This window comes from Sparus aurata, chromosome 12 (assembly GCF_900880675.1).
Source record: "Sparus aurata chromosome 12, fSpaAur1.1, whole genome shotgun sequence".
In the NCBI taxonomy this organism is placed as follows: Eukaryota; Metazoa; Chordata; class Actinopteri; order Spariformes; family Sparidae; genus Sparus; species Sparus aurata.
Genome location: NC_044198.1, coordinates 24148942 through 24164197, shown reverse-complemented (window position 1 = coordinate 24164197; position 15256 = coordinate 24148942).

Here is a 15256-nt window from a genome sequence, read left to right as displayed (position 1 = left end):
GTTCACCAGGCACAAGTTTCATCACGATATGGCATTTGCCGATATCAGAAAGTCTGCCACGATAAGATTTCGATTCAATACGATACAGGGGCCTGCGATCAATATGAGACGACATCATATGCCCATTTTACACAAGTTGACATCGCCCTGTTCCCTTGACAACAAGTCAGCAAATATCACTGAGAATTATCTCTGTGGCAAACACAAGCCAGCATTAGACTATAAACAGACAGCACTAAACGTCTTACTACACAATTCCTACACGTTTTCTGTAAATTGATAAATCTACAAGTTGTAAAGTCAGACTAAGAAAAGTTTGTAACTAAAGTCGGCCTGTGAAGACGGACTAGTGAGTAGACGAGTCTCCGTGTTCGCTGTGATCACGCTTAACGTCCCCGACAATTGGCCATTTTTAAGACTTGTAAGCGGTTTTATTATCAAATTGTGGGACATTTAGTGGTGTATTTTATGTCGTAGAACAAAACCTGTAAATATCCACACACCTTATTTCAGGCATTTAATCATAGACTTTGAGACGAGGGAACCAAATGTGCTAAAATGCTAACTGAGTTCCAGGTTTTAGGACTACAAACTACTCCACTGTACTTTGGTGAATAGATATCTACTGAAGTTAGCATGCTAACCAGCTAGCTGTGGCCCGACTTGTCTTTTAGCACAAGTTTGTACCCCAAGAGGCAAAAGTTCAATAGCAATAGCTTAGTTCTGAACATGCTGGGTTTTGTCTCTGGATTCTAGTTGGACATCTGTGAATGAATCCATGTTGTACTCACTGTCGTCAAGCTGGCCTCATTCGGTGTCGAAGGATGTGTACTTCAACCTTGCTACCAGCTAATGACCGCTAACTGCACAGCATACTGAGCTAACTCGCTAGCTGCAGTTACAGTCAGCATGTTCTCTGGTGATACGCTGCCCCCTGTTTGTTTGGAGGACTCATTTTTACAGGTGGCTAACTCTCACATATTGAACCTTTAAGTCAACACAATACTATTTTGGTGGGTTGTTCTACAACATGGTGGTTAGGCACCTTGTTGCAAAGAGGTATATTTGGGTAAATAAGATTCTAACGTAGTGTGAGAGACCCTGCCAGCCCTCAGCTTCAACAAAACAAATGCAAAAAGACAGCAGATCCAAAACAAATTGCATTTATCTACACTGGGATTTAAAACCTTCACTTCACTTGGCATTTAGAAAGTCTCTTGTGATGCTTCACTGTTTTCTTTTGCACCGTTCAAAATGGCTCTTGAGCTAAAAGATTACCTGTTTACATGAATCATTTAAATCTCTGTGGATACACATAAATCCACATTTTATTGCTTCCCCTTAAAGTTCCCAAACTGTCACAAGTTTAGGATTCATAGCTTTTTCTTGAGACAACAGCAGAGCTGAATGAACTCATCTCACATCCGACACACTGGATCATTGACTGAACACTCCTCTCGCTCTCTTTTCTGTCCCATTAACCCCGAATGTGATTAATGGACGCTCATCTTGTTTTATAGTCTTGAATTATGCTCAGTATCTTGGCTTGTGAAGAGAGAATATTCCTGTCAAGGAGATATTTGTAACACAGAAACAGGACCAGCACATCAAGCCCGTAGTCTTTGATCATGAGTCTGTTTATTCAGGTTTTGGACATTAATTTTCAGCCAAATCTAACTGGATAGACGTCTTTGGGATTCTGAAACAGGAGTAACAAAAATAGAGATGTTATAATATATTGTTTTGGACTGGAAGATTAAAACATGTTGCAATACAATGTGGAATATATCTGAAAAGTTCTGTAAATTGTGCACGTTCACTGTATTGTACGTGGTGTTTAACACTGAATAAAGCAAAAAGTCAACAGAAATGTCCATATAAGTCGTATAAATTGATATTCTTTAACAGTTTTCGAGGCATACAGTATACAGTACAGTATATATGTAAACTGTGATCCCCTTTATTATGTTTTATCTGTGTCACAGGGTTGTCGTCATGCTGTTGCGCTATTACCAGCGCTGCACCTGTTGGCACCAATTTTTTTAATCAGCTCACAAAGTTCGCAGTGCAAACCGTCAGCCTACAGGAGCTCTGGGGCTTGTTCACTTGTCTCAGAAACGTCCACAGTTTGGTTGTTTTTTTTCCAGGGTTGTACTTCCGATTTTGTTCTGTCACTTAATATTTTGATCAGTTTTCCCTTATTATTTTACGGCATTTATGAGGTATCGTATGTCTGTACTGAGGTTAATGGTGCAGCAAAAGCAACTAACAATTATTTCACTGTCACTTCATTTGTAGCTTATTTTTCTGACCGATCAGTTCATGGTGTAGACTTTCAAGTGTCAAAAATCATAAAAAGCATTAAGACATGCAGAGGACCGAGGTCTGGACGTCAAAATACTCACAGATTATTGATTTTTTAAGTGACTAATCCAATTGTTGTTTTCTGAAACATTACATGTGGTGATAATCTGAGTATCTACACCTGCTGGTTGAATTAAACCTTCTCTTCATTTGAACAAAGACATAAAAGATAATAATGTAGAGTTTCTGATAGTGTTGTATGTGTGAGGAGGACTGTGAGGACTCTCTCATGTAGGTCAGTTCACGTAATCGCTGGTGGCACATAATAAAATGTTGCTTCACCACACCTGGTCATAAAATAATCCTTCTGGCACTAGTCCTGACATCTCAAACACTTTAATCACCCATTTAGTAAATATTAGTAACTGCAGGTCAAACAAAGACACTCACACTGTGACTTGTGCTACACTGGAAAGACACATTCTCAGACCTGAAACCACCTCAGTTCACCTTTTGACATTTCATTTTACATTTCCAAGATCAAAGTCCACTTTTCACCACCCATAACCATTATGTCTTTACTTGTGACCGTTCCCATTTGTTCCCATATAAGTATTAATTTCCCTCCAGATCAGGGGGTTGTTCAAAACAAGCTGGTGGCTGTGACATTTTAAGCATTATTAGCTGACATTCACAACAGTAGAAACCTTGCTGGGGCAATAATTGAATAAAAATAACATACAGTGTAATGCAGTGAGCCCAGAAAACATCACAGTTTTGTCAATATCTCTCTATAAAAGCACGGAATCTCTGTCTGTGTGTGTGTGTGTTTCTGTTAGTCAAATATCTCTGCGGATAAGGATCGCACTGACCTGAGACTTTCAACATGGCTGCTGCGTGGTTCAGTGGTGTGCATCTAAGCATTTGCTTGGACTGCAATGATACCGTGAATAAATATTTTCATAAATGCTTTACAAATTCCGCCGAGCATTGTCCACCGGAGCCACCACAGTCACGTGCGCACCAGAGCCAATCACTGCACACCGTGGCCACGTGCGCACCAGAGCCAATCACTGCAGAGCTCAAGCCCACGACATACCTGAAGAAACAAGCGGATTTATACCTGCAGCGGCGCGAGCTGGACCGGGATTTTGCCGGTGGTTAGGTCCCGTTCTGTTCTGTTCTGTGCATCTAAACTGACTGTTGTGGATTAATGAGATTAAACGAGTCCGGACCGAGTCTGTTCGGATCTGAGGAGATCCAGAGCCGGCGGACAACAAAGTGGAATCGGAATCTGTGGATGTTCGTGTGTAGCTAGCTGCTAGCCGCTAGCTACACGGCCCACATCCCGAGGCGACGGACCGGACGCATCGGCACGTCCAAAACCGGACTTAGGGTAAATAATGTCTGCCACGCTTTTTTGCGAACATTGCCGTCACGTTTGCTTTGTGTCTGGTGCAGAAGAAACGGTAAAAACTGGCTTTTTTCATGAAAGTGTCCAAGCAGCAAGTTTGGTTGTTGAGGAACAGGAAGTTGTGGGAGGGACCTAGGCGGATGACTGACAGGCAACGACGGTCGGTGTGTGTGAGAGTTGAGAGATTTGTGACATTTAGCGTGTTTGGAGTGTGTAGTTAGTGTGTTATGTAGTGTTTGGTGTAGTGTGTTTAGTGAGTAGTGGAGTCGGTTTTTTGTTTAATGAGTCAGAATAATGAGGAGAAGCTGAATGTGGAGCAGGCAATGCAGCTCTTTATTCAGCTGGAAGGAGCTCAGGCAGACCTGAGCATTGCCTGCATTTAAATGTAAATAGTTACATATAACTTTGTACATTTTTTAAATGTATGCACAAATTTAGCAAACAACAATTTATATTTGCATTATAAGTGAAAAAAAAATGGTTTGTTAAACATAATTGTGGTTTTCACAGTAAAAAAATCTAACTTTTTCTACTCGGATTTTATGTTTTTTTTGTGATTTTAGGTCCATTGTGTTAATACAGTATGTCAAAATAAAAAAAATAACTGGACAGTCACACATGTGAGGTTGTGCTGAAAATAATGACACCAAGTAAATAGCTTTTAAGGTGAAATATAATGGCAAAATAAAAAATAGTCAAAAATGGCCAATTATACCCTGGGATATCGGATTTCACAACAAACCTAAATATCCCTGACATCCCACCTTCAAACACAGCCTCATTTGGCCATCCATGAAAAAGCTACTTAACCTCCCACTTTTTTATAGGAACATATTTTTCTTACGGGCACTGCACTAGTTGTTTTAATTTGCATTCTTCATATGAACATTCCTTATAATGACCACGAAACACACTTTATTTAGAAGAAGCAATGGTGTTAAATTTACAGTTCTGCTGAGTGACTTTCCTTACAATAACCTCCGCTGTATTTCAGATTAAAGATATAAGACATATAAGACACTGAGTCTGTGTTCACTGGCCTAATTTTGAACTTTCTGCACAATCATCCAGGTGGAAATATGGTGAAAATGGACTTTCTAGCAGGAATCACTTAAAAAAAGACATCAAGTGCCTCTGCTGGTTAATGATCCTTACCTCAGTACCTTAACATTTGCTATCATTAGACTTAATAATGACTATAATGATAGATTTTTATAACCATGGTCTAGGTGAATACTCAGTTCTGATTGGCTGCAGGCTGTCAATTAAATCTCGGGACACCTCTGGAGTGAAACTATATGTTCACTTAAAGTTAGTGCGCTATAGTCTGTATCTAAAAGGAGTAGCATAGGTGCCAACTGGCTGCAGACATCTCAATGTTAAAAATAGATTAAATGAGAAAGTTATTTAAACACTGAATGTAGTTCTCCAGAGCATCATCCTCTGAACACCCCAAGATGGAGCCTGTAAAACACAAGCTGCTGCGAGACGTAGCTTACACTCAGGGTTGTGTGAAATAAAGATGGTAACCTAAGTATCCATTAAAGGAGAACTTCCGCCGTTTTTAACTCATATCCCTGTTGATGGAGGTTACCGAGTGCTGTCAGTAGGAAAAATAATGTGAATTTTTTGCACAATATTGACCAGATATCAGGACGGCAGCTAAAGTGAACCTATGGGGGCAGACATCCTTAAGTTTCACTTTCGGTTATGTCTGCCCCCATAGGTTCGCTTTAGCTGCTGTTCTGATACTCGGTAAATATTGTGTCAAATGTTCTCGTTATTTTTCCTAACGACAGCACTCGGTAAACTCGATCAACAGTGATATGTGTTAAAAACAGCCGAAGTTCTCCTTTAATTAAACTATGAACCAATCCGACTTTTTCAGTCACGATACGGATGACGATTCCTAGGCTTTGTGTATCTGTCGATACCCGAAACCGATACCGTTGTTGAATTAATAATAAACTGTAAACCGGTCTCGGAAAAATACTTGCGTGATGGAAGAGAGTACCTTGGTTCCAAGTATTCCAGTAGGCGACGGAAGCCCTCACCTTCAACAACTGACATTGGTTGAGCATCTAAAGCAATGAATTCTAAAACTTTCTGTGTTATTGAAGATGCTTTCAAGCTTTCCGTCGGAAACGTTTCGCGTCGTTGAAGTGCATCTGCCAAAGTTAGTTGCTGGGCTGTGCTGTCTCCTGCTCCTTTGGTTTTGTTGAACTGCAGGAATTCGGCGTGCTCCTTTGCATGGTGCTTTTAGATGTGCTTGATTAAAATGGTAGAATCGTACTTTGCAGTACTACCACCACACCTCGAAACATTTACTTTGCAGACATTGCAAACAGCCGTCGAACTAGTTGGCGTTGCAAGTGTGAAATATCTCCACACAGCCGACTCTTTGGCTCGCTCCATGGTGCTGGATCGGCCCGTGGATCTGTTAATTTTTCCGATTCCCCGATCCAGCTATTTTGTCAATATCGGGGCCAATATCCAAATCTTAATATCGGCTCGGTGCGCCCCTAAATTAAACTGACTTTATGTGATTTTACTCCACACTACAGCGCTTCTACACTGTCCCTCTGAGGTTACTGGTATCAAGCGATCGTCATTCACATTCCAACCCAGACAGCACGCACGGCCTGTCATCTGGCATCTGTTAAGTCTTGACATTGATTTGGGGAAAATGACATGGCTGACTAGCTCGTCTTGTTGTTAAACATACTGTCGAATTAGATTACCACTACTTTTGAAGACTTTGAGTCTTGCTAGCCTGACGTTAGCTCTCTCGCTAACAGCTTAGCCAAAGGCCTCTATGAGCTGAGTGGACTAGTTTATCTCCTGATCCTAAGAGCAACATAAGAGCTTCATAAGAGCCTTATGGGATTGTAATAATTGTTGTTCAAAACCTCGTGTGTTGCGGCGGAAACCGTGTGAGTGAGTGCTTGAGGGAAAACTTCATTGCAACGATCGCATAATATAAATAAATTGCCTTATTCTTTTTTTTCTGCAAGAAACCCTGGTATCAGTGGGATAACGTCCTTCCAGGTGTCCCTTAATCTCTGATAATCGACACTTCATCGTGCGTTATCTCTCACATGTAGCTCCTTTGACGACAGACTTTACAAAGTGCATCGACTGACGAAAGAACAACAAGATACTAAGGAGGCAATATCACAGAAAGATTAAGATGTAACAAGACAAAAGATGCAAAATGTCAATATAGATAAATAAAGATAAAAAATCATAAAAGCTACAAAGAGACGACACTGAATAAAAGCAAGTCTATAGAAGTGGGTTATTAAGAAGTGATTTAAAAGAAGTCGCTGCCTCTGCGAGTATTATCTCCTCAGGCTTTTTGTCGCAAAGCCGAGGGACCCTGATGACAGGAGCAGGGTGACCTTTAGATTTAAGCCCCCGACTTTGGAGCGACCAGAGGGAAACCCACCTGAGGATCTGAGGCTGCGAACCGGCTCATGTAAAGTGGGATGTCTCTCCGGAAGATGCATTTTCATGTTAATGCAGTCAGGTTCTTTTTTAAAAAATTTTTTTATAAGAAAAGCAATCTGACTCTGGCTTATCTGTAGTCCATAAAAAGCAAATAATCTCCTCGGTGGCTTTTAAGGCGTGTCAGTATTCTGCTCACATGGTGTTTTCAGTCCACATCAACCCGTCTCCAAACACACTTTTGTGGGACAGTATTTGAGCCCAACGAGCCAATACACCGTCACTACACTGTTCTGATTAGATGCTGCTATATTCTGAGAAGGAAAAAAAAAAACCCTGCATTCTGCTGTCCACATTAAAGCTGCAGCTCTGTTAATATCCGCTTCAAGAAATTAGGTGATTTGCGCTGATGGTAATGGGACCGACAAAAAAACCCCCCAAATGGCCCCATTTTAATGGTGGCACAAAGACTGGCACAAGCAGCATTACAGCGTATTCGTATGTGGCTGACCTTGAAATGCACTTTGGTCATTTGGTGTTTTCATTTGCATGCAAATGAGGAAGTGGAGGGGAGGCGGGGGTCGGTGGGTGGGTGGTTTTGGGTACTTTGTGATAACTGAGTCTGACGTCGGAGGAGTAATTTATTTGATAATAAAACAAAAGGCATGATGGAAATACAGAGCGGCCTCTCTGTCTCTGTCTTTCTATGTCTCTCTTTTTTCTCCCCCAAAATAATATCACTATCTGCTGTGGAAGCTCAGCCATGAGGCAGAAAAGAAAAATTAACCAATGAAAATAGACGTTCAGCACCATGGACAGCAACCCTGCTCCCAGCAGCCTCGGAGGGGAAGAGAAGAAAACTCTCTTTTTCCAACAAAATCATATCTCATGTATCCGTCAGGCCTTACAGATCCTTTAGATTACCTCGCAGCCTTCTATCATCCATTTTCAATGCACTGCATTGTAGTAAAGACGATATATGTCAAACCAGTCGCCAGAAAAAATGTTGGTTTAACCTGACAAAGCACTTGGTTAGTGCGAGGAAAAGTTTTGGCTTAAAACGCCTGTTTTGGTTGCCAAAAACAAAGCTGCAGATGATCCTGGCTTCCCGTCAAAAAAAACTTTTTTTGGTGCCAAACTAGCGGCTGGAAATTCTCCTGAGGGTCTCCTAAAAATATCCACTGTGGCAAACGTTGGAAAGCGGTGGTCCTTCGGCAAAAATATCCGGTGTTTTCACACTTACAAATGTTGAAACGCAGTCTTGAACAGCGCTCACTGGCTTCACCGCCTTCTCGCTTGTAACTCCACCATCCCGAAATGAAAGTCAGGTCATAAACACGTCATCTTAGCCCGATATATCGTGTTTTGTATAAATGTCAATATGACATGCACAAATTTAAACGTATCAGTGGTTTTATCCCGGCGACTGGGCTGAAACGGGTACGTGCTAGAACAAATGCCAAAAGTTTTATGAGATAACGCTGCTGGTGGCAGTAAAATATTGATTTTGAACACATAAACAAGCAAAAACGATCTGGAATATTAAAAAGACGGCGATCAAACAGACTCCCAGAGGCAGTTTGAACATCGCTGATGATACATTGTGCTGACATTTCTGTGTCTTTATATTCAGACCATATTCTCAGATGCTTTTTATCTTGATTGCAGCACAAAAGATGACTCACGACAAACAAAGGGCAGGTCGCTGACAGAATCTCAGTTTGTACGATGAAAGAATCAGTTATCCATTTAACTGATTTAGTGCTGACAAGCCTCTAACTGAATACTGAAAATGTCAGTGCAAAAAAATAAAAAGTATCCTGGAAAGGCGACAAACTAAAACCCAGTGTTAACTTTAATCTAGAAAAGGTTAAATGTCTGAAATTATATTTGGATATTTTAGTTAAAGTTAAACTACTTGCATTTTGAACACGTGCTCATTTGGAAGTGAGCTCTGGTTTTTACAGACGCTGGAATGGATCAAAGAAAATCCATCACTTGGTGGAATTAGATGAGTAAAAACAGTCGAGTACATTAATTTAATGCCACAATTTGAGCATTGTTTGACGAGCCACTCAATAAATTGAAATAAAAAGAATATTTGGCTGAGACACAAAAGAGCTTACATATGATATGTAAGAATTCTGCATAAAAAGGTTTAAAAACAGCTTTATTATAAACCTTAATTATAAATTTTATTGAGTTTTGTTCTTGCAATATTCAAAATGGTTCTAACAATGATCAAACCCGGAGGAATCCACAAGTTTAGTCAAGTTAACAGCAGAACGAGGAAGGAAGTCTATGAATGTGACTAACGTGATTAAACATGAACATGAACATATGTGCGTCATTCATGTCAGATAGATCTTTATCAGCAGTGACGGTTGTTTAAAGGTGTATTTAACACCAGTGACGGCTGCGGTCGGGTTAATAAACAGGAGTGATGATCTGAAAAGTTTAAAAGTAATCCCTGAAGATCTCCTCCATTCCTCCAGAACGTTCAGCTTTGCACCTTGTTTTTATATAAAAGATTAATCAATTCTTAGTGTCTATTAGAAAAAAAAGAGGATAAAACATGGATGAACCCAAAGAAACACCAGAAGTATTCACACGTGATGCTCCACGAACACACACACACACACACGGTGGGGTTGTTGGAAACCTGCCAGACCTGAGTCAGCCTACAGAAAGCTCACGGCCAACAGAATCAAACGCCTCCAGGCAGAACCAGAAACAGGAGAGTGCTGCTCGTAAGGCATCGATTGGAGGATGAATTACAACACTGTAGTAAGAGCAGGAGTGGAGGGTGTATTTATGTCAGGCAGCAAACTCATACCGAACCTTAAAACAAGTAGCCTGAGTCCATAACTGTTACACTGTTATATATTATCATCAATGGATTATTCATACTTACGCATTAATATAAAAGAACATTTTGCTGTTGTAGCTGTAGCTTTATTAATTATTTATGCTTAGGAATACAACTTATATGAGTATTTTCATTAATGTGCTGCTGATTTCTGACTGACTGATTGTCCGGTTTGTAACATTTCTCAAAATAGTGACAAATGCGCCAAAAGTGGCACCTTCACAGTGTTTGTGTTGTCGAACCAATCGGCCAAACCTAAAGGTAAACAAAGAAAGACAAATACAAATATATACGGCTACCATTTATTTTTTTGTTAACCGACTGTACTTGTATGGACTGCTTGGTATCATAATTTCCAACAAAACATCATATTTCATACAATACTCATAATGTTTTTTATGTAAATATCTAAATTTGTACAGTATTGAAAGGTAGTAAAGTAAAAAGTACAACATCTCCCTCTGGAGTTAAAGAAAGCAACATGAAAACAAGGTACTTAACTAAAGTACCTTGATATTTTTGAGTTAATATACTAAGTTACATTCCTCCACGAGCAGCTGTTCGAGTAATCCAAATTAAGTTATGATGTTGAATCAACATTGGGATTGGGATTTTGTGCGATTTTGGTAAATAAAAAGTGACATAAAGTTGCTTTAACGATGCCAAATGTTGCCATCTACTCTTACTTAGAATGTGGTCATCTCAAATCACGTATCCAATGTCCATCTCAACCTAATTAAACTCCAGAATTCCCACATTCTTCCACCAGGTGGCAGTGTAGGCACAGGTAAAGCACACACTGTGTACTTCCTCTCTGTTCTGGTTCAGCAGACATCCATAAAGACTGAGCTCAGCGTGAGGGTACATAAATGTAAAACGTAATATACCGTCTACAACTTCAAATCTTATATGACTTTACTTAATAATGTTACTTATAAAACCATACAATGAACATTTCAATAAAGTCCGGCGAACATAGACGTAAAATAATAATGAAAACGAGCGCTTTCATCATTTTTTCCTCACTTTGCTTCACATTTCACTTTTACATTCTGTCTGAAAGGATTTTTTCATCATTTTTAAATTTTCATTTGCAACCCAGTCTGTGCCGCTCATAATACGTTGGGTCGCACTACAGCAGGTTCACTCTTTTTGAGATCTAAGCGTAAGAAAATCTTGTTTATTGTCGAGATCCGGGAGCGTAAAAACACATCGTACCACGAACTACCTCGACATTAAAACATGCTCTTCAACTTCTGCAGAGTTCATCACAGCACCAGATGCACCCTCAGCATCTGCAGTCATTAATAACTTCCATTTACTACACCAAAACTTCTTCAGTATATTATTTTTTTGGGGGGGAAAAAACCTCTGTGAAGTGAGATTTCTCAAAGGAGACATTTAGGCTTATGGCAGTCATCACTCATGTGGCGCTGCTGCTGCTGCAGGGGGCAGCAGAGACCCACACTGGAGCTCCCGCTTCTTCTCTTTTTGCAGTATTTGTAGTATTTAAATTAGAGAACAGCGGTATGGTAACAGCTTTAATTACAACACAAAGTTCAATCTTCATTTGTCGCCTCTCATTCTGCGTCGTCTCCTCGGAGGAGCTCGACAAGCTGATATGATGGCTGATGTTTATTAAGCAAAATGAAACTGATCCACGGCCCGAAATGCCAACTGGCAGGGCCATTATTTTTCTTAATGCGCCTGTCAGATTCCAAAAGTGCACACGTCTTTGCTGGCATGTGGTCCGGGGGAAGAGAAGATTCGGTGAGTTCAAACGGAGGCAGACAGGTTAACTGTGCAGACAGGAGTGCAGAGGTCCACTGATACTTGTTAGCAGCCCTGTCAGTTTCTGCTGACTCCTTCCCGGGGTTCAGCTGAGCCGCAATCATGGAGGAATCAATCTATATACATGAGATAAACAACATATGGTAAACAATGGCAAGAGGAGACGAAGGGGAAGGAGCCCGATCGTGAAGCAGGAAGTGAGCGCGAGCCCGACACAAAGCTGCGGCAGAGCGGAGGTTTTACAATGAGATGGATAAAAAGGCTTGAAGACGTTTTCTTTTTTTTTTTCAGAGAGAAAGCCAAGACCCCAGCTGTGGCCCTGCTCCCACTCAGCACACATGTATGCACATATGCAGGTCCGCCCACACACACAAACACACGCACAAAGCGGGCCTCTGCTGATTTGTGTCAAAAAACACAATAAGCGCATATTCACTGATAAAGCAGGAATCATTCTCACAGCAGAACCGTTAGATTCAGCGCGGCTTCAAAAACCATTCTCACACAAGTACAGAATCAGCCATTTTGGCTCTTTTATGTATTTCAATAGCCAACATAAAACATATTCCAAAGGGACAGCTCGCTTCAAAATCAAAACGATGTATGTCTCCTTTTCCATCGGGATTGTTTTAGTGTGAAATGCAGTTATTGGCTTTAGCGATGTTTCTGCTTGCGGCGTAAATCTAATACATGTTCTACATGTTCAAGTGCGTTCTTACCCCACAAAGAGTGTAACAAGCGGTGTTGGTGGAAATTCTCCCCCAAGAAATGGGACAAACCTTCAGGACCCTCATACCTCATCAGCAGTTGTCAGAAGCGTTAATGTAAACGGACGCGATTGATTATCTCAATGACGTTGTCGCCAGCTGTGGTGATTTCTTTCCTGATATCATCACAATGCCATGTGACATTTATTTGATGAGGAGAGAAAATCACGGGCGCTTACAGTTAGCTCACGTCACACTATCAATTAAGTCATTGACGAAAAGAGCACCCTGCTTCCTTTTGTGGCTACTAATGGTGCTACGGGCTAACGTTAGCGACTCAGGCTGCTACGCGGATAATAGAAGAGCTGTACCGAGGTCATTTGGTCATTATGTGTCACCAAAAGGGGGGAATGCATCACTGACTTCTGTTAAAATGCACACATTAGCAACAATGTTAGCCAGTCAGCTTGAAAGCCATGGTGTTTTCATTGTGGTTACCGTCTTTGGGAGCTACGAGGAAAAGTCACCACGACGCTCAGACCTCCCGACACCGACGGCGCTTATGTGTCGCAAACATGGTAACGTACTTTCCGCGACGCCTGGTGGGTCAGGATCTCAATCACAACACTTCGCAACAGCATCCGTGTGATTATGAACAGTCGGTGGATATATTTTTAGATTTACAGGTGGAAAATCACAGATTGCTGCGGTGATTTCGCATGTGAAAAGGTGTGTTATCTACCTTAGTTAGCTTAGATAGCTAGCCTTTTGTCCATGAGTTGATGAAAACTGTCAGAACAAGATTACCGTCAGCGCCGTTTAGCTCGGTTATATTTCAGAGCTTCTCCTTCTTCAAAACCTGGTAACTTTAACATAAATATCACCACAGGTAAGAAGAAACTGTCCCTTTAAAATCCTAAATGTGTATACGCACCCTAGTGGCTGAACATGCACATAAATACATGTTAATGCGCCAAAAAGTATCTTGTTTCTCTCTCGCAGTTTCCTTAAGCTTCAACCAATATTTTCGGGGATTGATTTACATGCTGGCAGCTTATTTTCCCCGAGTCTATCTATTCTTAGAGTGAATCTAAGCCTCTCGGAGAGGAAACAATGTTTATGCCTGTCAGGTTTGACATGTAGGATGATTCAGCGACTCACTGATCTCTGACAATCCTCTTCGCGTGGAAGCTTCCAAAAGCTCCCGCAGCACGATCTCAGGCCGGCTGAAAAAACCCCCCCAAAAACTGTGACTTCACTGAATTAAACTCGTTCTGTTTTTCCACGTCAGTATTTTCGGGGACCTCCTCCACAGCGACTGCAAAAAAGCCATTTTGTCAAAAGTCCAACACAATCAGGGAGCAAAATCTGCTTAATTCCGCTCCGAGTTTTTGTGCCATGTTTAATTTGTCCTCGTGTCCCGCCCGGGGAAGGAAAGTCGTGTTTGTCAGCACCTCCTGACCAACAAGTGAGCCCGAGCGCTTGTCCTTCTGCATTTGGCTCGTCTGCTACAGCAGCATTCTGCCGGCTTTTTCACTGTCTGCACATTTGTGAGTACAAGTTTGTGTCCTTGCTTTTGTTTTGTTTTTTTTCGCAGTCGGGGCAGCGTGGTGCTCTGCAATGTCGCTCAGAGGCCACGTTGCATAACCGCTATTCATTTGAAACCTCAGAAGGCAAACCGGCCCTTTTCTCCCCCCCCCTTCGCAGATATCGCGGCCTCTTCACATTTCCACGCGTCCCGAGGAGCCAGGCTTCATCTTTAGTGTCTTTGGTGACGCCTCTGATCATTTAATGGCACGTGCAGCTCGGGAATGTGATGGTTAGGTGTGCCGCGGTCGAAGCCGCGTGGGAGGAGATGGCTGCGGCTGCTGCTGCTGTTTACCATAGTACTGTACTTCCACTGTGGAGGCAGCGAAGTGAACCAGAATAACCTGACATTTCCAATGCACTCGCAAAGACCGGGTGAAAAAAGAGGCGCATGAAAAAGACAAACGACGGCCGCGGAGAGAGCAAAGGAGAACTTTTATTTCATTATTACAGACTTGATTAAAATTAATTCCATCCAGGGGCCCATCCATGAATCTATTATCCCATGAAAAATACATCCCTCATGAATTAATTTATCGCAGGTCACCGGGAGACGGAGCTGATTTAGCGGGGACATAATGCTTTTAGGGTAAAAGTTAGCAGATGCAGAGCGCGCGGTGACCCTCAGAGCTCAGAGGACAAGCGTCGTGTCAGACAAACACTCAGTTTTCTAACCCTCCCCAACAAACCCCTCTATCATCTCCGCACAGTGGGGTATTGATTGGCTAAGAAAGTACATTTAATTTCTCTCTCAGCAGGTTTGCAGTGTGCCCAGCTGTCCTTCAGACCCCCTTTTTCCCTCCGCTTAATGGAATATTCCAGGGAGAAAGCGAGAGAGTGGATGTGCGCCTCCGACACCTACACTCCACAGGGAGCGCCGATTTGATGAGTTCCTGTCACGGGGAAAATCACATGGCAGCTATGCACTTGGGAATGATTTTTTTTCCTTTTTCTTTCTCGTCGCTCGTTCATTTCTGTCATTTGAATACGATTAATCTCTTTGTGTAGGATGGCGGTTGGAGGAGATCATCTGCATTTTTTTTGCTGTGTTTACTACAAACGCCTCGACAAAACGCGGCGTTACAGAGGAAAACAGTGGCGTTCCTTTTTCTCTCCTCGCCAAAACAATTCCTCTGT